A 22,970-nucleotide genomic window follows, 5' to 3' on the forward strand; every position below is an offset into this window, starting at 1 on the left:
AAAGTTGGTCACTCCATGGAGACGGTGCTTCTGGCGGTGTCTGATGCTCTCCAACCGGCTAGAGCCGCCTCCCTCTCCTCGGTCCTCATCCTCCTCGATCTATCTGCAGCATTCAACACTGTCAATCATCGGATTCTACTCTCCTCTCTTAACCAGCTTGGGATCAAAGGTGCGGCACTAAGATTGTTAGGATCTGTCAGAGAAGTAGGATTCAATCAAGTGGTCCGGGGGAGCTCTCGTTCTTCTCCTCTGCCTCTCTAAACCGGTGTCCCGCAGGGCTCGGTACTGGGTCTTCTTCTTTTCTCGATCTACAGCTCCTCCCTCGGCCCGGTCATCGCCTCCCATGGATTCAAATACCACTGCTATGCTGATGATACCCAGCTCTTCCTCTCCTGTCTACCTGGAGCATTAGACATTTCCGCACACATTGCTGCCTGCCTGTCGGACATCTGTGCATGGATATCTGATCTCCAACTCAACCTCTCCAAAACAGAGATTCTTCACCTCCCAACTGGCCTGTCCTCCTGTCACGATCTATCAATCAAACTGGACAACTCACTCATTTTGTCTACCTCCTCGGCTAAGAGTCTGAGAGTGACGACTGGCTCAAGTCTATCTTTCTCTCAGCACATCGAAGCCACAACCCGGACCTGCGGATACATCCTGCATAATATTCGTAGGATCCGTCCTTACCTCACTACTGACTCGGCCCAACTACTTGTCTAGACCATGGTGACTTCCCATCTGGACTACTGCAACTCTCTCCTGTGTGGCCTTCCTGCTACTGCCATCAAACCTCTGCAGCTGATACAGAACGCTGCTGCCCGAGTTGTGTTTGACCTGCCAAAGCGTTCCCATGTATCTCCTCTAATCATTTCTCTACACTGGCTTCCTATAGCTGCCCGGATCAAATTCAAGACCCTGGTTATTGGCCACAAATGTGTCAATAGAACTGCTCCCAGCTATTTAGAAGACTTGATCAACCACTACACCCCAACCACACCCTTTCGCTCATCTACTTCTGCTCAATTGGTGGTCCCGCGCACGAAAAGTAAAGCACGGAGGTTCTCGGTTCTGGCTCCGTTGTGGTGGAATGACCTCCCTCTCTCACTCAGAACTGCTGAAACTCTGTCTACATTCAAGGAGGGTCTGGAAACTCACATTTTCCGGACCCATTTCATCCAAGATCCCTCCAATTAGTGTATGGTGTAAATGTTCGTGCACCGTAACTTTATGATCATCCCCAGATAAGCCTTTACACAGCCACTACTCCTGTATTGTATGTAAATGTTTCTGTACCTTTTTAGAAAAATTTTTAAAAATATATATATTTTGTTGGAAGGTGGTCAGGAATCATCTATTCTGAGTTTTATGCACCTACTCGAGCGATGAACATCGGTGCTTCAACTGGAAAGAAACAAACTAGGTTTATTTAAGAATCACATCTGCAGCCATGTATCTTTCTCCTAATGTAATGTACAAATTGTATTTTCTATGAGATGTACGGAGATGTTTGGAGAAAAGCGTCTGCTAAATGAATAAATGTAAATGTAAATATATGTCAAAATTTTGAATTTTGAATTTTTTTCACAAGGCATTTGGTTTACCAATTTCAATTCAATACGAAATCACTCTATACACACATACTGTATACACACACAGGAGCATGAATATACATGTTCACTGACAATTGCTATTTGCCCGATTTCACTGCTAGTCAGAAATGATCTCCTTGTGGCAATAATGTGGTTAAATGTGAATTGCTTTTTGGAGGCTGACCCATGAGTTCAAAGTTGGCATGCAATGCTGGCAGCAAGTCTAAGAGTGTCAACGGCTGTGCTCTGCGGGAAGTAAACACTCAGTACCCATTTCAACATGACTGTGCTCAAAATACATATCGGCACAACATCCCAGCTGCTGTTCTTACAAGTCGGGGCTTTGTGGCGGTCTGCTGCCGTTCTCTACAAATAAAACCACTGGCATGATCTAGTGTTGTATTTAAATGTAATTTCTGTGGTCTGGTGGCGTGTTCCTCACTGGGGGATAATGGGATATAATCACACAGTTCTGTTTTCTGTGCCTGATGTCGAATCCCTGTTGTTTTTAGTTGTTCTTATTTATGGTGTGAGGTTTAACAGATATTGGATCTAGCACATGTGGCTGACTTTCACACTTCCAGCGGTATTTGGTCTATTTTACCATGTGTTTGGGTATGTCTTCATTATTAATCTCAGGGCCAGGATTTTGTTTATCACCGTGGTTCAGGCAGTACCACCCACAGTGATTAGACATGTGCTGTGGAGCAGGAGACCAGGACTTCCTAGAGAAAGCAATCCGAATTGTCTGTCTTCCCGGCATCTCCGCAGGGAACTTGTCTCATATCTGGTAGTTCACATGAATCGCCATCTGTCTGCGATTGTCACCCGCACCTCGCCTGCACCTGCGTCTCATTAAGGTGGCACGGGATAAAAGGACAAGGATTCCAGGCCTGCTTGCGGAACATCACTTGAGCAACCGCTACTCCCGTGTGTCCAGCGATTCCTATCCTTTTCAAGTTCCTGATCTCCTGGCTACCCACCTTCGCTTCATTTCGTCATTTACGTCCCTTGTTTACTCCAAAAAACCCCGAGTGCTCATTGCCCGACCCTCGCCTGTCCCCGACTATGGCTTTGTCTCGCTCCTTGGCTTTGTTTGTTGATAAATGGAACCCGCGAATGGGTCCTACTCACCTTCGCCCCAGCTTCCATTGTTCCAGCATGACAACGATTTCTTGTGATACGTTGAGCCTTAAATATTTTTCAGCTGTGTCTTCTTCCACCCCTGCCATTTTCCATTTAGTTTTATTTGTGTTCTTCTTAATTATCCTACTGCTTGCCTATGAAAATGAATGCCTTGTCTTGCAGTTAACACATAGTTAGAAATTATCACACATTTCCTGTAATCTCTTGTTATTGCTGAAGACAATGATGTGGTAGCGGTTGTAGAAGGTCAGGTCAGGGATTAGCAATATGCAATGCCAGGCATAAACAAAAACTGGAAAAACTATTCTTACAAAAGTATTTGTAAGTTATTTAAATTTTCAGGAAATGTTTAACAGCCTTGGTTAAGAACAGAGTATTGATGTTTCCCACTGACAGTGCAATACTTTGTTTTGATTCAATTTTTTCTGTTTTAAAGTTTAATTTATTACCATACATTTTCAGTTTAACATTACAAACATTAGGGGGTCGTGGTAGCGCAGCAGGTTTGGCTGGGTCCTGATCTTTGATAAGTCTGGGGTTCGAGCCCTGCTTTGGGTGCCTTGCAATGGACTGGTGTCCTGTCCGGTGTGTTTCCCCTGTTTCAGCCCCATGCCCTGTGTTGCTGGGTTAGGCTCCGGTTCGCCATGACCCTGCTCGGGTCAAGAGGTTTCAGTCAATGTGTGCATGTTTGTGAATTTCATCAGCTGGCACTAAATTTTATAACACGCTGAAACACCCCATCCCCTCTTGAGTACTTTTTCAATTCTGCAATATTCTTCATGGCAGAAACTATTTTGCCACTTCACACCATAACAGTAAAACTATGCAAGGGCATGCATATGCAAAATGATGAATTGCAGGTCTGAAAGTCATCTTTATATTATGCTCCTTCTTTGTCTACGACACTCCAAAGAAAGGCAACACATTAGAAAATTAATTTTCTTGATCGTGTTCGATGATACGATTACATATTTTCCAAGGTGTTATCAAATGTAATCTCTTGACTTTTTTCCTTGCTGCTGAATTCTAGACCAGACTGTCATCCTTCAAGTAAATGTGAATCAGCAAATCGCATGGTCGAAGCATGACGGATTAAATACACTTTTTCTGCACTTTCTACACCCTTTCAGCAAAAACAACAAAACTTTAAATGATGATTTGACTTTTTAGAGGTGCTGGTCAAGTCCTCAGCTCAGCATTGTGTTCTTAAACAAAACAAAAAGACAAAGGTCATTAATAAATTCAGTATAAACCTTTATTTGAGCCCTACTCTATGCAAGTCTATTCACAAACAAGCCTGAGTACATAGTTTTTAGGTTACATATGTCTATACGTAGTGTTAATATTCAAATCAAGTGAAAACCAGATATTTAATACAATAAAGTTGACTTTTTAAATGCATTATAGGTTCCTCCCTGTCAAAAAGATGACTATTTTTGTACCTGTCAAGCCTCGGAGCAGTTTGTGGTTGCTTCCAGTCTCCAAACTACATGCCACACCACTTCTACCGGTCTTGTACTTCTACTTTTGCCCTTTTAGCTGTTCCCATTGCAATGAAAATGGCACGAAAGGTGAGGTGCAATGCCAACAACCCACGTTATTTTTTTAATGGTCGGCAATCTGTTTGGAACAGCAACAGCAAGTCGAATCTTTCTCTTCTCCATGCTTGTTGACTGATTTCTTTGCCTTACTTAAACTGGGAAACAGTGATTTTGGTGGACCATCTGTTAATAAACATAAACTGTGTTTATTGTTTTACTCACAAGTATTGGGCCAATTAAGGGCTGTACATAAAACCACAAATATATATATATGCACATACATATATTGTCACGCAGAGGTGTGTATTAGGTGAATTAAATGCATTTTCGACTTACTATATTTTCAACTTACAATGGGTTTCACAGAACGAAACCCCATCGTAAGTCAGGGCCCACCTATATATAAATATATATATATATGTACATTATTCATACTTTGTGCAACAGACTAAGAGAGACAAGCTTATTGATCTGTCACAGAAATAAAGTAAAATGGGGTAGAAGACTTCCCTTCATACTCTAAAGCAGTTGCATCCATGGTTCTCATGCACAACTTCACTTGATCACGAAGCAGCTAAGAAACAATGATCTAACAGAGTGGCCTAGTCGTACCTCTCTAAGAGGATCTTCTTACATCATGTTTCACTCCATATAATCCTTCATTTCTGAGCACAACCTCAGAATCTGAGAACATAGACACCTGTAATGGCTGTGATGACTCAATAGTGTGGCCAAAATTCCATTTTGTGGTTTCGGAGAGAAACCACAGGATACCACCACATGAATTCCCTGTACATTGTAATTTATCGTTTTATCCAGGCCTGGTAGTAATAAAGAAAATATATATTTAGAGACCAAACAGAAATGGAAGCAAGGATTGTAAGTCGTCAGTCTCTGAGTGCACAGATTTTCCGAATTGTCCTTTAGGAGAAAACAACGCTGGCAATACTGTATGATATGGACCGTAAACTGTAAGTTCCTTTTTTGTCCAGATGTTTGTGACTGCACAAAGGTGAGAAACAGCAGCTTTGTTCAGGCATATAACACCCAAACTCAACAGTGCAGAAATATGCTTGGACACGATTCCTTATAGATTCTGATCCAGTCATGCGTATATTATTACGCTGACATGATCAGGAAATTAAATGTCTAAAACTTTCCAGGGAAATTACTGAAGAACAACAGCAAATCAGCTGAAGCTCTCTTGTCGCTGACTCACGGACAAAACTGTAAAATTCTGAAGCTTTTGTTTTTTTCTCAGTCTTGTCAACAGTCTGCATCACAGTAAGAAAGTCAGAATAGCAAATCCAGGTGTATCTCCATTTTCTTCATGTCCCAGGAGTCTCTCTCCATGAAATAGTTCTTAACAGGCCTCCAGGATAACAGGTGTTTTCATGGGACAGGTATGGAAAGCGGTCATTCAGTTCACATTTCCAGTCACCTGTGTCTACAAATCTCCTTTTGAAGCACTGTCCAAACCTCCTTCTCTTGCTTCCAGAGAAGAAAAGACAGTGGGACTTATCCAGGTCTCAGGAAGGTGGAAAATGGAGGGTAGGTTTGTACTGAAGTGCGATGACTTGGTGCGCTGTTTACCTGGTCCACTGGTTCAAGTGGCCTAAGGGGAATAAGGAAGTGAGCTGCTTAATATTGTTCATCGAAGATGATGGACATCAAACTGTGTGAATGCATTTCATGTACTGTGCTGTGCAAACTTGCTAACAAACATCAACACTGATGCTTTTGTTCTGATGAACTACCATTGGGATCCGTGATGGGCTGGTGTCTCATCTATGGTGGACGCTGCCTCACACCCTATGCTTCTAAGATAGGCTCCACACCGCTGAGACCCTACATTAGGGTTATTTAAATTGCGTGAGTGAGTAATATTGGAATGAGTATTTATAATATTTGTATTTGGATAAACTAAGATTGGAAAGGGTACACCTTGCGTTGACTGAGCCAGTAGGCAGTGTGCTGTTGCAGGGCTAGGCGTGCTCAAGTGGTCCTCACTCTACAGAGCATCATGACATGTCATGAGCCTGCACCTTGCACCTTGCTCTGCAGAAGCTGCTGCATTCGGAGTCGGCCGGGTCTCTGCATGAGCAGCGCTGAGGTTCTAGGCATTGCGGGCTGCTGTTCATCCCCCCACTGGAGCGGCGGACACGCGGCAGGCCTCTGTAACTGGACAATCCATAAGGAACAGTGCGCCTGCAAAAAAACATTGAGCCAGCCATGAACATGGAAGGAGGTTAGAGTTTATACATTGAGAAGTAATTGTTGTCTTAGTGCAGTTAATTACAATAGATTGAGGACTAACACCTACAGGGTATATCGTTCCCTAGAGAACCTTGGGACTAATGCTGTTTATGTACCATAGAAGCATCAACACCCAGCTGCATACCCTGGGGAGCTTCCTCTGGCACTCTTTGAAAGATTGCATCTGAAATGTATTGTCAGTGCTTTAAAACATGCCTAATATTTTAGTATATTTGAGCAAAGATCTGTCTTTACTGTCCGTACATCTTCCTTAGTCCTCACAGTTGTTGCTATTAGGGTCAAGCTCCCTTGCTGTTTCATGGGTCTGTTGCTGATTTGCGATTATTAAGGTTTTACTGTGGCTCTTGGCCCATAGCTTAGAAATCCATGACATGGAACATTAATGGAGGAGGAAAAATGCTCAATGTCAAACCTTGGTTTGATTGAGGTGGTTCTGGCATCAGGTTTGTCAAAACAGAGTCTTGCCTGCATTGCACTAAAGCAGAATTCTGGTAATTTTTAGTTTCAGTTGCTCTATATTAACTTGTAACGATTATTATGCCATTTTAAAAAACTATTCAAGCAACCATATTAATCACTGATCATGTTTAGGCAAATCTGAGTCTGTTGTAATAATGCATTTCATTTGAGAGAATGACCTCTTCACTTTCTGATCCTTTCAGTTTTCCTAAGTACTCTCTTAAGATTTTTAACACTAAATGCATACAGTCAAGGTATCAGTTTCCTTATATATTGCCATTTGGTATTTTCTTTGCAAAGGTTGTTTTGAAATATATACACATATACAGACAGTCTCCAAGTTATGATGGTCCAACTTATGATTTTTCGACTATACGATGGTGCGATAGCAATACGCATTTAGTGGAAAGCTTACTTTTGAATTTTGTTTTTTTCCCCCAGGCAAGCGATACGCGATACAATACTCTCTTGATGTTGGGCAGCGGCAGCAATCTGCATCTCCCAGTCTGCCACACGGTCGCTAGTGTATACAACCAATACTCTACAATGTTCTGTGTTGCCAGCATTTTTCCGGATAGCCCCCATATCTTCGTTGTGTGTTGTGCATCCATGATGTCTACGAAACGCCCATCTATGTATCCTGCTACTGGTGAGAAGAAGAAGAGCAAGGCAATTACTCTTGAGAAGAAACTCAAGATACTTGCCCAGCATGAAGGCGGCAAGCTCGTAATGGCCATAGGACGTGAACTTGGACTTTTGCAATCAACAGTCCTGACCATCTTAAAGGATAAGGATAAGAAGCGATGATGTTCGGTAGGTTAGGTGTATTAAATGAATTTTCGACTTACGATGGATTTATCGGAACGTGACCCCATCGTAAGTCGGGGACTGTCTGTATACATTTTCTTTCATTGTATTGTAAGGATTCAGTATCAAAACTGAGCTCCACTCACATTTTTTACTGTTGACATGGGCAAACCAGTTCATCCACAAAGGCAAGGTCTGTTTCCCCTCAGCAGAGTTCATAGGTCAGACATATCACTTTACATCTGGTCCACTTCGTTGACTGAGATCTTTAACAATGCGGATCTCGAGATGATATACCGCGGTATCAAGCTGAGATCCCATTCCCCATGACCACATCAGTAACGCAATGTCTCTGTGTGTCTGCTGTTGTGTTTGAAGGAATCAGATGTCTTAATGAGCTGGCAAAGTTTTGCCCACCCAAGGGCTGGATGATGTCCATGACAAGAAACACATGAAAGATCTTTCCCTCTAAATATCCTAAAGCAGCCATAACATGGCATCTGTAGAGGAGTTTTTAAAAGAGTTATTTGTTTTAAATTAGGTCAATGTCAGAAATGATTTAGCTGACACTAAAGAGTTTTTGTTTTTGCCTGGCAAGGCATTTATTGTTTATGCATAGTTGTTTTATTGGGCTTAAGTCATGAGCGACATTATGATGTTATTGGGACCAAAACAAAATGACACAAATAACTTTTAGCAGTGAGCTATCAGTTCTCAAACAAGACTGTATGTTCATCACTCTCGTGGGTAAATCGAACGATGCAGCTGCTGGAAGGCTTTGTTCTTCCATTCATATTGACATTCTAAGCGGGTTTCTTTGGAATGGAGAACAAGCAACAAGCACAATCTCAACCTTAAATCACTGAGTTTAATCTAAATTACATACATTTACTTAGCAGAGACTTTTCTCCAAAGCGACTTCCAATGAACTCTGTGTAGTGTTACTTACACTGCTAGATACACTACTCACAATGGGTCACTCATCCATACATCAGTGGAACACACACACACTGTGTCACTCACACACACTATAGGGGAACCTGAACAGCATGTCTTTGGAGTGTGGAAGGAAACCAGAGCACCTGGTGGAAACCTACACAGACACAGGGAGAACATGCAAACTCCACACAGACTGAGCAGGGGTCGAACCCATGCTCTCTTGTACCACCCAGGCACTGTGAGGCAGCAGCGCTACTTTCTGTGCCACCATGCCGCCTTGATTGCTGCCATAATTACCACATGCTAAATAAATTAACTTCTGTGACAGCCATCACCCAGAACCGCTCGTCTCAAGCGGGGTCACGGTGAGCCAGAGCCTTACTCGGCAACAGAGGGCGCAAGGCCAAAGGGGGGGAGGGCACACCCAGGATGGGACACCAGTCTGTCACAAGCCACCCCAAGCAGAGCTCAAACCCAAGACCGGCCACACAGCGGGCACCGGCCAAACCCGCTGCGCTTCTGTGACATCAGCTGTGTAATTTTTACCAGCACCCATGTTTTAATAGAAGCCTACCTCGCACCCAACACCACTAGAACACACACACTGATATTAAGCTCTTATGGGCAAGCTCTAATTCTCCCTCTGTTGCTAGTTTTAAAGGGCATCTACAGCACTTCGTACACCTACATTAAATGTCGGACTCTGAACATAAATGAGGAGTTTTTATACACGTAACCACAATTTGCTGTAACAGAAGATCGGCTTTGGTAAAAGGTATGGGAGTATGAGGAATAGCTAGTTACTTGTTCATTTAGGTCACAAAAAAATAATTGGACAAATAAAACTGAAGGGACGGGATTGGAATGAAACATGAGGGCACTCGTTTAAAACTCTTACGAAGCTCACGAAAAGGGAGGCAAGAGAAACATGAGGCTCATCTGCTATGAATTACTTGGGTCTATCATAGAACACGTCCTTTGATCTGAGTCCATACTCTGACAGAAGAACTCAGATGCAACCAACCACGCATAATGCTCCAAATCAGAACGCCCAAACAGCTCCTTCAGGATCCAAAAAGAGAAATGGCGTGACTGACAATAGGCAGCACCTCAAAAAAAATTAAATCTGTTTTTTTTTTTTTTTAAATATGTTTTGGGAAACTGATTGAGGGTGGCATGATGACACTGTGAGGGGCTCTGCTGCCTCAGAGTGCCTGGATTATTTGGGTGTAGGTTCAAATCCAGCTTAGTCTGTGTGGATGCTTGCCTGTTCCCCCTGTGTCTGAATGGGTTTCCTCCCACAGTCCAGAGACATACAGTTCAGATGAACTGGCAACATTAAACCAGCCACAGGGTGTGTCTGTGCATGTTGGACGAGCCTGCGATGGACTGGCATCCTGTCCATTGCATACCTCTCGTTGCCTAGCGCCCAGTGATGCCCGGATCGGTCGAACAATCACAGAAATAAAGAGTCACGTTTGCATTTTTTGAGGACAGCGATGTAGTGACACAATTGCCTGGCAGTTCATGGTTAATATCAATAGCAACTGAGTCCGAATACTGATAACGTTGACTGAGAAAAAAGGAACTTTCCCGCATATTAAACATATGTGCATGTAAAAAAACATAAATGACCTGTGTTGAAAAAGCACAAATTTCCTACGAGCGGTAGAGTTATTAAGTTAAAATGTTTTTATACTATTGAATATACTATACTATTCAATACTGTTGAAATGGTCGGAATCAGCACCATGGACAGAAGTCCTTACTACGGAAACAACCGGGCCTCCTTCTGTTGAGGCCACACGCAGCCTTAAGAGATGTCGTGAACTTCGATCACAACTTTTTCTGAATTCTAGTTCCATTCTAATGAAACCACAAAGCCAGGGAGCAACATTCAACATACGCAGGCTAAGACGTTACATTCCGTGCGCTTGAATTAAAGGCTGTACATCAGGCCCGGTTCCACCGACCTCACCACCTTGCACATAAAGCCCCAGACAAATGAGGTTAAGCCATCACACATCTCCACGACTTAGGAACAAGTGACTTAAGCTCCTCCCCAGCCACCATATCGACTCACAGGGTGCCAATATGGGTGTTTCACTGGGGTTATCAGGTGGGCACCTCCCTTCGTTTCCATTCAGTTGAGTTAGGCCCATGACCCCTCAGGAAGGCTCACCAGTGAAGTCTGGTGTCCCACACCCACTCCCTTCCACCCACAGAAGACACACCAGCTGCACAAACCATCACCATGACCCAAACCATCCAGATCAACCCCAACACCACACCCCCATAGGTACTACCAACAAGCTGCCCCCCCACTGCAAGTCACCTCCTGCCTGCCTTACCAGAATAGTACAACCTTCCCTCCGACATGCAGCTTACCTCCATAACCCACACGTCTTACCAACGTAGCCTCTGCCTCTCCTCGTCTTCCCAATTCATCCACTGACCCTACTTTACCTGTGAGATAACCGTCACGCACCTGGCTTCCTTGTCCTGCTCGACAACCAACCTTTATTTATCCGCTTCCGGGGCAGCCCTCCATAACTGCTGCCTCCTTAGTGCCATGGGTTCTGATATCCTGCAAACTTTGGTATGAAACCTGCAATTGTACTTCAACCAGGGTGGCACAGCAAGTAGCTCTGTTGTCTCAGAGGGCCTGGGTGGTGCGAGAGGATGTGGGTTTGATCCCCCCTCGGTCTGTGTGGAGTGTGCATGGTGTCTGTGTGGGATTCTTCCTGGTGCTCTGGTTTCCTCCCACACTCCAAAGACATGCTTTTCAGGCTCCCACATAGTGTCTGAGTGATAGAGAGAGTGTGTTCCAGTGATGTATGGATGAGTGACCCAGTGTAAGTAGTGTATCTAGCAGTGTAAGTTACTGCGGTGAATAAGGTGTGTGGGCTGATAACACTACATAGAGTTCATTGGAAGTCGCTTTGGAGAAGAAAGTCTGCTAAATCAGTAAATGTAACCGACTGACTGCTGATTTGAATTCGTTTCCATATTCATTACATTTGCTAGTCCTAAAACAAGTCTAATAATTTCAGAGAACAACATCCATGATCTGATTCTAGCCTAAAAAAAAATCACATCTTCAATCCTATTTCACTACCAGCTGTATCTGCCCTGATTTGATCTAACTCTAAATTAAAATTTAATTAGACATTTGAAAAAACCCCAACTGGCAGCTTTTGCTTGTTTCGGGGTCACACACTTATGAACCCATTACTACCTCTGGGTTCCTGCTCCTTCTGCTGGTCTGAGAACAGAATCCCTGTGAGCTACACTCACAAACAGAGTACAGTACAGTACTGTTTTACCTGGGAGGACTCCCACTTCACAAGCTCAGCCCGTTTCTCGAACACCCTTTAATTTTTGTGATCAGTAAAACCTGATTTGTCTACCAGTAAAATTCAGCGCATCCTTTATTTTGTCACCTTCTGAATCCTCCTTTTGGACCTTTTTTGCCTTGAGGATTTTCACTGCTCCACGTGCACATTTTTTTTTTTCCTTGTTTCTGCGCATCTCTCTTATTACCTTATCATGTTGACCCACTCAAATTATCAATAGTACCGAGTGAGGATATACACAAGTTTTGGGCATGGCCACGCGCCCCCCACTCACTCGGGCGTGTTGATCCAAATGATGTCCAAATGGCAGTAATAGACGCACTCCTTGTCTGTGTATGTGTAGCACGTGCAGCGCCTCGCTCTCTTCGGCGGCACCGGAGCGCCGCACGCGGCGCACGCGGCTTCCCGCCCCTGCTGTTGCCCCGGGCGACCGCGCGTGTCCGTCGCGGGGCGCGGCGCGAGCTCGGACCGCCCCCGCGCTCGAGCTCTGCTGGACCCGGGAACGTCGGCGCCGAGGGACGAGGTACCTTCGGTTGGACCGACATGGAGACGGTAAAAAAACGGAGATAAATAAAGAGATATAGTGAGAAAGAGATAAAGAGAAAAGATAGAAAGAAATAGAGAAAAGAGAAATAGAAGAAATTAAGGAGATAAAGAGGCGCTGAAGCCACAGACTTGTTACTGTTATTCGTCCTGTTGATGATGTTGCATTGGCATCAACTTTTATAAGCACGTTCTTTTTTTGTACGAACCTAATAAGCTACTGCAAGCGGCCATGAGCACAAAGGTACCTGGTAAACAAACAAACAAACAAACAAGAACAATAAGAGTAAATAGTGATGGAAATGTACTTTTTCGGGTAAAAACGCGGGGAAAAAACACCGTCTTCGTTCACACACCGGTCGCGCGCGGCGTCTCCCGGGTAAATTTGGACATTTATTATCAATGAAATCACTGAGATATGTGAATGTTATAAAGAAGGGTTACAATATTTTAAACTGCAGTTTTTCATAACTTTTGAATGGGGAAAAATTCAGAGGAGTATTTGTAGGAATAATATTATTGTCGATAATAAAACGGTGGAGGCTCGTCTCTCTCTCTGTGGGTGGCAGTAAGAAATTGCTATGAAAAATATAGCAGACGTTAATTAAAAAACAAAAGTTTTCTTTTTTTTTCCTTCTATGTACTGTCATCTCGCGGGGTGTCACCCCCCCAACCACCCACCCCCAGCCTATAGCGCCCAGTGATTCCTGGATGGGCTCCGGACCCCTGCGACCCTTACCGGGACTTAATTCCTAGTTAATGTGATCATTCGAATAGTTTTAATCCAATATCGGTCTGCTTAAAAGGAGACAAAAGTACACTTTTTTTTCACTACAGTAAACTACAGTAAACTGAGAATGGGGAACACTACTTTTTACAAGCCAGTAAGTAGGATACTCTGTTAATAACCAAGGATATTTCTATGGACTTTTATGTAATAATTAACGTCTTTATCTAACCCCTACGATAAAATTACACTGATTTATATATTATAATACAGCAGGCCATGATTAGGGATTCGAACCAAAAACCTGATACGACGACGACGACTAACACGGTGCTGCATGCTTTTCGTTTACTGAAAATAAATAAAAAAAAACAAACAACAGAAAACGTTACGTGTACAGCAAAGATTAAAGTCACACCGGTGGAAAAGAAGCGTTTAAAAGTACCATGCCGCGTGGTGCACGGCTTGCACGCGTGTTGCGCCGCCGCGAGACGCTGCGAGATGCAACATTGTTCTCATCATTTTTTGATTATTTATAAATGTCTTCGCTACGGGACCCCGAAGAGGGGAAGGTGGATGCGACACGTACCTCTCGCAAATGCCACAGTCATCCCTAGCAGTAGTAAAACTCCCGGATCCATGGCGCGAGCGCTCGTCCATTCAGTGCCGGCAAATAAATCTGTTCCTCACGTTAATAATAAGGGACGTGAGCACATATCCAGCACAAGAGAGGTAATGCCAGATCTTGGGGGGGGGGGGGAATTCCCAAAAACGGACCCTATTTAGTATTTCCCTTTTTTCCTACAAAAAAGAGAGGAAAAATAGATTAGCCCAGGTTCCAAGAGTTTGATTTTTTTTTTTCTCCCAGGAAATAATATATTTCAATGGTTTGATCCAGCCCAGAGTGAGAGTTCAGGTGTCGAGAGTGATGGCAGCTGGAAGTGTCTTTTCCTTCATCTTCTGGTGATGCTCAGGATGTGGTGGGGAACCCACAATCCCTCAGTGTTGGGGGGGATAATGGTACCACACTTTTTATACCCTTCCTCACAGTATCAGGGAAGAGCAACATGAACACCCGCTGGGCGCGACAGGCCTCCCCCCAACCACACACTCCCACACACTCCCGCACACGCACACACACACAGAGCAGACTCAGTAGCACGTGAGCCCACACACACCCTGAGCCCAAAGAAGAAAATTGCACCCTAGAAAAACATTATTCCCTTTATCTAAGACTATAGAATGATCTCCAAATATTTTCCTCTCCTGTAACCCTGCAATGTTTGTGCGCTGAAGTGGCACAGCTTTTTTGGAAATAATCTTCACTGTTTCACTGCGAACATGCTGTAGCCTTTAAGAATTCACCGAAAGCAGTGTCGTGTTGCAAAGTGTGATTCCTTTAATACAAGTATTCAGGGTGATTCATGTCAAGAATTCAAATGTTGAAGAAATTGGGAGTATTAAGATGAGGGCTCCTCAGTTAGGGTGGTGCAGTGGGTTGGATGAGGTCCTGCTTTCCAGTGGGTCTGGGGTTCAAGTCCTGCTTGGGGTGCCTTACAGTGGACTGGCATCCCATCCTGGGTGTATCCCTTCCCCCTCCAGCCCTATGCCCTGTGCTGCTGGGTTAGGCTCCTGCAACCCTGTATGGGGCAAGTGGTTTCAAACAATGTGTGTGTGAATCCTCAGTTATGAGTATTTTTTTCCTGCTCTTTATACATAAGTATTTGTTGTATATATTTAAATGAATACAATGACAGGCTACTTTCAGTTGCTGTATCTGAGGTAAGATGTCAATATATTCATATGAAACGATGCTTTGACCTTTTAAACCATTCTGGTGTAACATGCAAGTTTTTGAAGAGGATTAGAATAGCGTTTGAAAGTGTTTGTATCGAAGATCATGCTGAAGATCAGTCTCAAATTTGCTCTCATCACTTCCTTCAAAATAAAAAAAACAAAATTCCATGAATTGTCTACATTTGGCAAAGGAGCTGGAGTATTTTTTCCAGATGTGTAGCATGTTTTGCGAATGATTTCTCCGCATTCCAGTCTGTTTACAGATGGTCTTTAATCTTATTTATGGCTTTTGTCTCCGCTTGGCTTCGATGTTTTTCCTCATGCCGCCTTCACTGCTTGTGATTATGGATTTCCCTCTACCTTTTAAGGTGCCTGCACATCTCAGCTCTGTGATGAAACACCCTGCAGAAGCTCGATTCACGAAAGCTGAAGGTCAGGATCACAGTAGCTGGTTTGCTAGATAAAAGAAATGGTTTTGCCATCTTTTTATATCCAATGTGTGAACGTGGTCATGTGAAAATTTTACTCACATCGAAACAATAATAAAGCAAGCATCTTTGCATTGGTTATTCATTTGGATAAATTAAATGTGCCTTTGGATGTTCGTTCTATCTATCTATCTATCTATCTATCTATCTATCTATCTATCTATCTATCTATCCGTCTGTCCGTCAAGTCAAGTGAATATCTATACAAATACTTTTAAGTTTTGCCCTTTTTTTCTTCAGCAACAGGGCTTTTACCTGAGTGCTGTGTTTTACTACTCTACCCTTTCCTGCAGAAGGGACATGGGAGAAGGGTGACAAGGAGATTCAGACTTAGAAGGGATAAGGGAAGAGAAATTAACGTTCTTATTAATCCAGGAAGAGGGCAAGGAGGGTGATCTTGACTGGTGCCGTCACGCTGGGCCCGGTATTCTCCGCAGAGCTTACATGCACCCTTCTGAATAGAGTTGCTTTTCTTTAGACTGTAGACAACTATATGATAAAAATCTCTTCTGGACTCAGCACAAGTCTACAGGCCAACAAGGCAAAGTCTTAAGAATTGCTGGCTCGCCTCTCTGGCTAACAATTTTTAATCAGAGCGTTCTTTTCTTTTTCATCTCTGTCCAACGGTAAAGAGGAGCACATCTGCCAAAACAGTATTTGATGAATGCTGCACGTGCCGATCAAAAACAGAGATAAATACAAAGCTTTGGGGGAATAACCACAGTGGTGCAGTAGAAGCGTAAACTTAACCTTTTTCGTGGATGTCATCAGATTCCCCTATTCGGTAAATGCTCTTCCCTGTTTAGAGGTGAAGTAATGAGCAGCGCGCGTGAGGTCAAGCAGGTCTCGTGTGTCCCGTCACATCCACAAAATCACATCCCCGGAGTCTACCTGGCGCAGAGCTTTGGAACGAATAATGGAGTGTAACGAGACAAGAACGGCTCTCTTGGTTCTCCCGTCTCTTGAAATTTCCTTCACTGCAGGGAGAGAGGGTTACAGGGTCAGGGCCTGCAGGGGAGAAAGAGGAGGGTTGGATTTGATTTTTTGCTGAAGAACACAGTCTTGCTCTCGGTCATATTTAGTAAAATAAAACGGAAATGATGACATTGTTCCTCCACATCAGTAAAGAAGTGGAGAATAGAGTGAGTGAGCAGCACAGTTGCTGCATTCATACTCTAAGCATCTACCAACTTGAACTTTCATGGTGCACATCTTCACATCTCCAGGAGTCATGTTATGACCTTCATAAACAACTGGGTTTATACTGTTGTTTTTGAATTGAAAGGCAAAACTGCAAGTGATGGAAATGAGCTTCCTTGCTGCACCTCTGTGAAGAGGGAGTTCTGGAATTTGCTGTTGAAACCGTAGTGACTTCCCTGGGGAAGCGGATATCTGAAACAGAAAGTGAACAAATTAGATTCTTACACACATCCAGGGTTGTGAAGAGCAGTAATTGTTGTGCTCGTTAAGTTGAGTGTAGAGAAGTATATATGGGCCTGCTCATAGGAAAGAGGGTCCTAGGATGACTGCAGAATATTAAGGACAAATTTCACAACTCATGTCCTCCTCAGTAACTTGATGTAAATATTACTGTGGGACAAAAGGTGGCACAGGGGTCAGAGCTGTCACCTTCAGAATCAGAAGATCCAGATCCCTTCTCCTCAATTGAACAGATTTTTTCCACACAACGTTGCACACGTTGCACTTTCTTTATTTAACCTTTAATACTGGACTCCACATCTGTATTTTGCTATATGTTTCGAGTACATCTTTATTATATTTCTGTTATTCCAAATTTTTAGACCAATATATTTTTATTTTTTTACCACTGTATTTTTTATCTTACTTTATTTATTTTATTATTTATTCTCCCGTTTTCATCATTATATATTCTTCATATTCCTGTAGTATGTTTCTAATTTCTACTTTATTTGCATTGCCTTATTTATATTATCTCTACTAACAGTCTATATGGGGGCACGGTGGTGCAGTGGGTTGGACTGGGAGCTGGTCTGGGGTTCGAGTCCCACTTGTGGTGCCTTGAGACGGACTGGCGTCCCGTCCTGGGTGTGTCCCCTCCCCCTCTGGCCTTCCGCCCTGTGTTGCCAGGTAGGCTCCGGTTCCCCGCAACCCTGTGTGTGTGTGTGTGTGTGTGTGTGTGTGTGTGTGTGTGTGCTATCAGTCTGTCTTACGGACAGTCGGAAAAGCATTTCACTGCACATCGTACTAAGTATCTTTGTGTATGTGACCAATAAAACTTTAACTACCCTTGAGAAAGGTACTTACCATAAACTATAACAGTCATTGGTGATAAAAACTTAAACTCCACTCTGTGCTCTTTGTTGTGGAATTTTTGTTGCTTCTTACTGAAATGATCACCATTATGTTGTTAAGAAGTGCCAGTTTAAGGATGCACGTGCGTCCGCCTTATTTGTTCACTGGGGTACTCAGACGTACGTCATTGTGGTAGAATGCATAGAAGCTGAGCTGAGCCAACATCACTCGCACCCGGCATCCCTCCCCCCCCCCCTCGCCCCAGGCCCACCAATGATCATGAATTGCAAAGTGACTTTAGCTTCCCTCATTGTTTTCTTTGGCCCTTGTTCACATTTTGACAGAAAACATAGCCTTCGCACGCATGGCCTGGGGGGAAGGGGCGCTCCGTCAGAAATCACCTTTCACGTCTTCGGAGGAAGGTGCAGGGTTACATCCGCACTCTGCATTGACTCCGTTCCAGACAGAAGAGGAATCCAAACTTAACAGTGATTGCGGGGTTGTGACCTAACGGAACACTGGGGGCGGAGCCTTTCTCACACCTACGAGTCCAGTGACAGCTTGCACCTTTCTCTTTAACTCTGGCACTTTATCCCCTGAATAGCCCCCCCCCCCCCCCCCCCCCCCCCCCCATCCTGTGTATGTTTAAATGCATTAATCCTAATAATCTACAGACAAGATAAAAGCAGGATTCTTGTTTAAGCTCTAATGCGCCCATAAGCCTCATCTCATGTGTAGTTTAAACTAATCGTTCATTTTGTACCTCTGCAGCTTCCCTGCATAGTTTTTACCCCCCTTTTTCATGGTAGATTTGCTCACGTGATAATGAAGGATACATTTTTCAGTTGCCGAAACTTTAGAGAGCAGGAAGCCCTATTCCTAACATTGAGGCGCCGTCCCTTCTTTTGGTTGCTGTCTCCTATCTCAAATCCACTTTGTGTTCTCGACCTTCTTTTACTGAATTCCTAAGATCATTCGCTGGCTCCTGTCTTTCGTCTCTTTCTCTGGTAACCCCAAAAATCCCTTTTTAAGTTCTGCAGCTGTAATGTCCTTGCTTGATACTCAGAATGCTCCATTTGTGGGGTTTTTCGCTACTATAAGATGTTTTCTAGTGTTTTCTGGCACGATGTTCTCCATTCTTAGTGTACCGTTAATGGAGACGGAGAAAACGTCTAAAAATCCATGCATTGAGAGCACGTCTCAGACTCACAGCCATGGGTCTAAATATGGGAAAAGTTCCTTGGAAAAAGTGCATCGGCCTGCCAGGAACTATTACCCTAAACTATTAGCTGTTCTGTACGGTATCCTTTGAAGTTAAATTAAATTTCTCGCTGCAGGATCCTGAGGGATGGAAAGCGCAGTTTAATTCAGAATGCGCCGCGTTAATTGAGCCTCATCGCCGGCAGAGCGCCGAAGCAGCTGGTCTAGGCGAAGGTGGTGTCTGCTGTCAGCCCGCGGGAAATTTTTGCGGAGGACAGCTTTTCTCGGGATTGTCAGCTTTTGCCTTTCATCTCCCGACCGGCTGCTCCCACAGGAGGTGGTGCGCGTGGATCGTAGTTAGCGAAGGGGCTGCTGGCGCTCTTGCTTGTGGCCGGTTAAAGTGAACCTGGTACTGTCACCGCAATAATTTTGTCTGTAACGTTTTTTTCCTTTGTAGCGCATCCAAAACTCAACGTTTTCCTTTCTAAACTTAAGCGTGTGTGTGTGTGTGTGTGTGTGTGTGTGTGTGTGTGTAAGTGGTCGGGGTCAGGAGGCTAAATGGAAATGTCTGGAATGCGGCTGTGAAGTGACATGTTCCATCGTTACGTTGTGCAACGTTTTGGATTGAACAGGCCTCGGTATTGTTATTTTGGTTTTACCCACAAAAAAATGGTTTTGCGGAAAGCAAAGTTAAATTTATTTCACAGAAAGGCGAGTAGCAGGGTTTTGAAAGTCATTTCTGTGTGTGAAGGTCTGTGAACGGTGCAGAATTTTCCCTCATTTCCTCCCGTCACCTGCTTTTTCCTAGCATTTAGGATCATCACGGGAGACTTTGTTGACATCTTGCTTTTTGCTGCCATACTTCAGCTACGTCTCAGCTGAATGTTTAACTGTGCCACCTTAAAGTGTCGCGTTCTTCCTCTCGGACCACAGCGCAGCATTTTAACCCTCTCCAGGCAGACGTTGCAAATTAGCATTAGCCGCTACTTTTAAGCATTAGCCGCTTTTTTCCTACCGCTGGTATTAAATCACTTTATTGTCACTTCACCATAACCACAAGTGTACATGTGGTGAAAATCTTTTCTGTGCGGCATAAAGAGTAAACGTATGCACATATGCTCATACGTAGTAGTGACCAATCAAACAAACAAAAAACTGCCAAACTTGAGTTGGCGCTCGCAACACGGCAGCCATACTTGGTGCCATCTTGGTTCGGCCCTGTTAGTTGGGCCCTGAGACAGTTTAGAACAACCTTTTCGCAGGGACATTGTCATTCTTGTAACAACTCATGTTACTGTTTGGACAGGAAGATTTGTTAAATGTAATTAGTTGCATTGTGGGTAAATTGTAAATAAACTGTTCAACCACTGGGGGCACTTCTGGGGAAAATGATGGGGTGACCATGCTTGGCGGTAGGAAAGGGAAAATTTGGGGGTGCTAAGTAGACTGGCTTGGTGCACAGTTCCTTAAAGAAATGGGGTCCTTGGACTCAGAGTGGGTTTTTTTTTGGGTTCAAGGTGAATGCTGTCTCTGTGTCCTTTGCATCATTTAAACCTATGGTGCTATGCACCCTGCTGTAGTGCAGATGTGAGCCAAAGCCCAATTTATTATACCTGTTGTCTGAGGGTGCTTATTATCTTGGACTATCTGATACGAATTCCAGAATGTCATAAAATCAACATTCCCTGAAGAGTTTATGTTAGGGTCGCGTTGTGGGAGGGATCTCCCAATGAACCTCAGAAACATTGCAGGAGAGGAGACACATTTCACTGAAGGCTACCGGTGGCACAGCAAGTAGTGCTGCTGTCTTACAGCACCTGGGGGGTGTGAGAGAATGTGGGTTTGATCCCTGCTTAGTCTGTGTGGCATTTGTATGTTCTCCCTGTGTCTGCATGGGGTTACTCTGGTTTCCTCCCACAGTCCAAAGACATGCTCTTAGGTTCCCCCATAGTGTGAGAGTGACAGAGTGAGTGTGTTCCACTGATGTGTGGATGAGTGACCCGGTGTAAGTCACCTTGGTGAATAAGGTGTTTGGGCTGTTAACACTACACAGAGCTCATTGGAAGTTGCTTTGGAGACAAAAGTGTCTGCTAGATAAATAAATGTGCTACTGGGTTTCATATTCATCACAAGATGTCTGGATATTTTGCATTTGGACCAGTTGATAAGCCGCCACTGGAAAGGCACTGGATTAAGGCACTAAGTCTGCTAGCAAACTTAGACAAAAGCAACTGCTCTCTTATGTGTTCGTGACGGGGCTGTTGGGAAAGTTTTCCAGGTGGGCTTCATCGGTGACGCACGTTTCACTGATTTTAAGTCCGGATATGCTCGAAGAATCATTTACATTTCATCAAAGCAGCTGCACATTGAATTCAGATGACATGAAGGTCCAGCAGGCTCAGTCCAAGTTCATGAATATTGAAACCATGCTCTAAATAGGCACGATTTGACATGGTACACAGTACAAATAATCCTTAGTAGCGCTGGTACCTGACAACTGAATGTGTTCCTGAATAAATTATTTCTTTGTACATATTTAGCAGATGTAGTCAGAAAGACGGCAGTGATGATGTTAGTTCAATAGTCGTTATTGACACATCATTGTTACTGACAACTGTTTCCTTGAATGGTCAGATGTAGCGATTAATATCAATTTTTATCAATTCATTTAATGGACACTTCATTATTTAGCCACTGCTGACTGTAAAGTATTGCGCAATCTTTTCTAATAAACGTGAAGTGCTGGAAATGTATTCTGATCCCAGGTCACGACCTCACAGTGCAACGCATCTGTGTTACCTGTTGATGATGCTCTTTGGGCAGCTGCACTTTTCACAGTTACATGGACGATAAAGTGATGCTAGAGGGACATGTTTGCTTTACATCAAGGTCAGTGAATTGTCCAAACAATGTCCGTTATGTGCGCATGCAATACCGTCCAGGGTTGCAGTGGTTTGTGCCACCGATCAAGTGCCACCCCGATGGTCATTCCTCAGAACTAACTTGCTCAAGATAGAGAGAACGGACATTTGTTCAGTAACTCTCCCCACTTAGCTCAAAATGTGCTTCCTCGTTTTGCTTGTCCTGGTTTCCAGGGTCAAGAGATGGACTTGATTCACTGGAGAAAAGAAGGGGATGGAAGAGAGGACATGATGTGCAGCTGGATGAAGATGACCTGCTTGACACTGATGAGGTCTACTGGGGCTCTGAGGTAAGCACATCCGTTTTGTTGTCTTCATATTAGTGATTTTTTCCTAAGGATCTTAGAGTACACAATAAATCCTTAATATTTAGAATTTTTTTTTTTAAAAAGATAAGAGAAACAATCGGAATTAAATCTCAGTTCTCATTCACTGGGTGCTCGTGTGATGACTTTTAGCTACAAATTTTGCAAGGCACACACACGCTTTCTGAACCGTTTGTCCCATACAGGGTCGCAGGGAACCGGAGCCTAACCCAGCAACGCAGGGTGTAAGGCTCGAGGGGGAGGGGACACACCCAGGATGGGATGCCAGTCCGTCGTAAGGCACCCCAAGCTTGATTTGAACCCCAGACCCACCAGAGAGCAGGACCCGGTCCAACCCACTGCGCCACTGCGCCACCGCGCCCCCTCACCAAGTCAACAATGAGCATTAAATAGGAATTTGTGTAGCAAAGTAACAAGGTGAACGAAAGTGTCAAAAGTCTAGAGTGCTTTTGCTATTATAGCTATATTCAACACCTTTGCAGAACCTCCACAAAGAAAACATCGAGCTATATTTCTGTAGAATGCAGTAACTTCATAAGATGAGGACCTAATAAAAATAGAATAAATAAATGTT

At 43.7% G+C, this 22,970-nt stretch overlaps 1 long non-coding RNA gene across 1 annotated transcript; it reads left to right on the plus strand.

Moving 5' to 3' along the window:
* Nucleotides 1-12,598: 12,598 nt before the first annotated feature.
* Nucleotides 12,599-22,616, plus strand: LOC108925544 (uncharacterized). Its single transcript, XR_001965414.2, has 4 exons — nucleotides 12,599-12,672; nucleotides 15,556-15,619; nucleotides 22,245-22,360; nucleotides 22,582-22,616. It is a non-coding gene; the product is annotated as an uncharacterized LOC108925544 (long non-coding RNA).
* The last annotated feature ends 354 nt before the right edge of the window (nucleotides 22,617-22,970 follow it).

Source organism: Scleropages formosus, chromosome 1 (genome assembly GCF_900964775.1).
Source record: "Scleropages formosus chromosome 1, fSclFor1.1, whole genome shotgun sequence".
NCBI classification, from domain to species: domain Eukaryota; kingdom Metazoa; phylum Chordata; class Actinopteri; order Osteoglossiformes; family Osteoglossidae; genus Scleropages; species Scleropages formosus.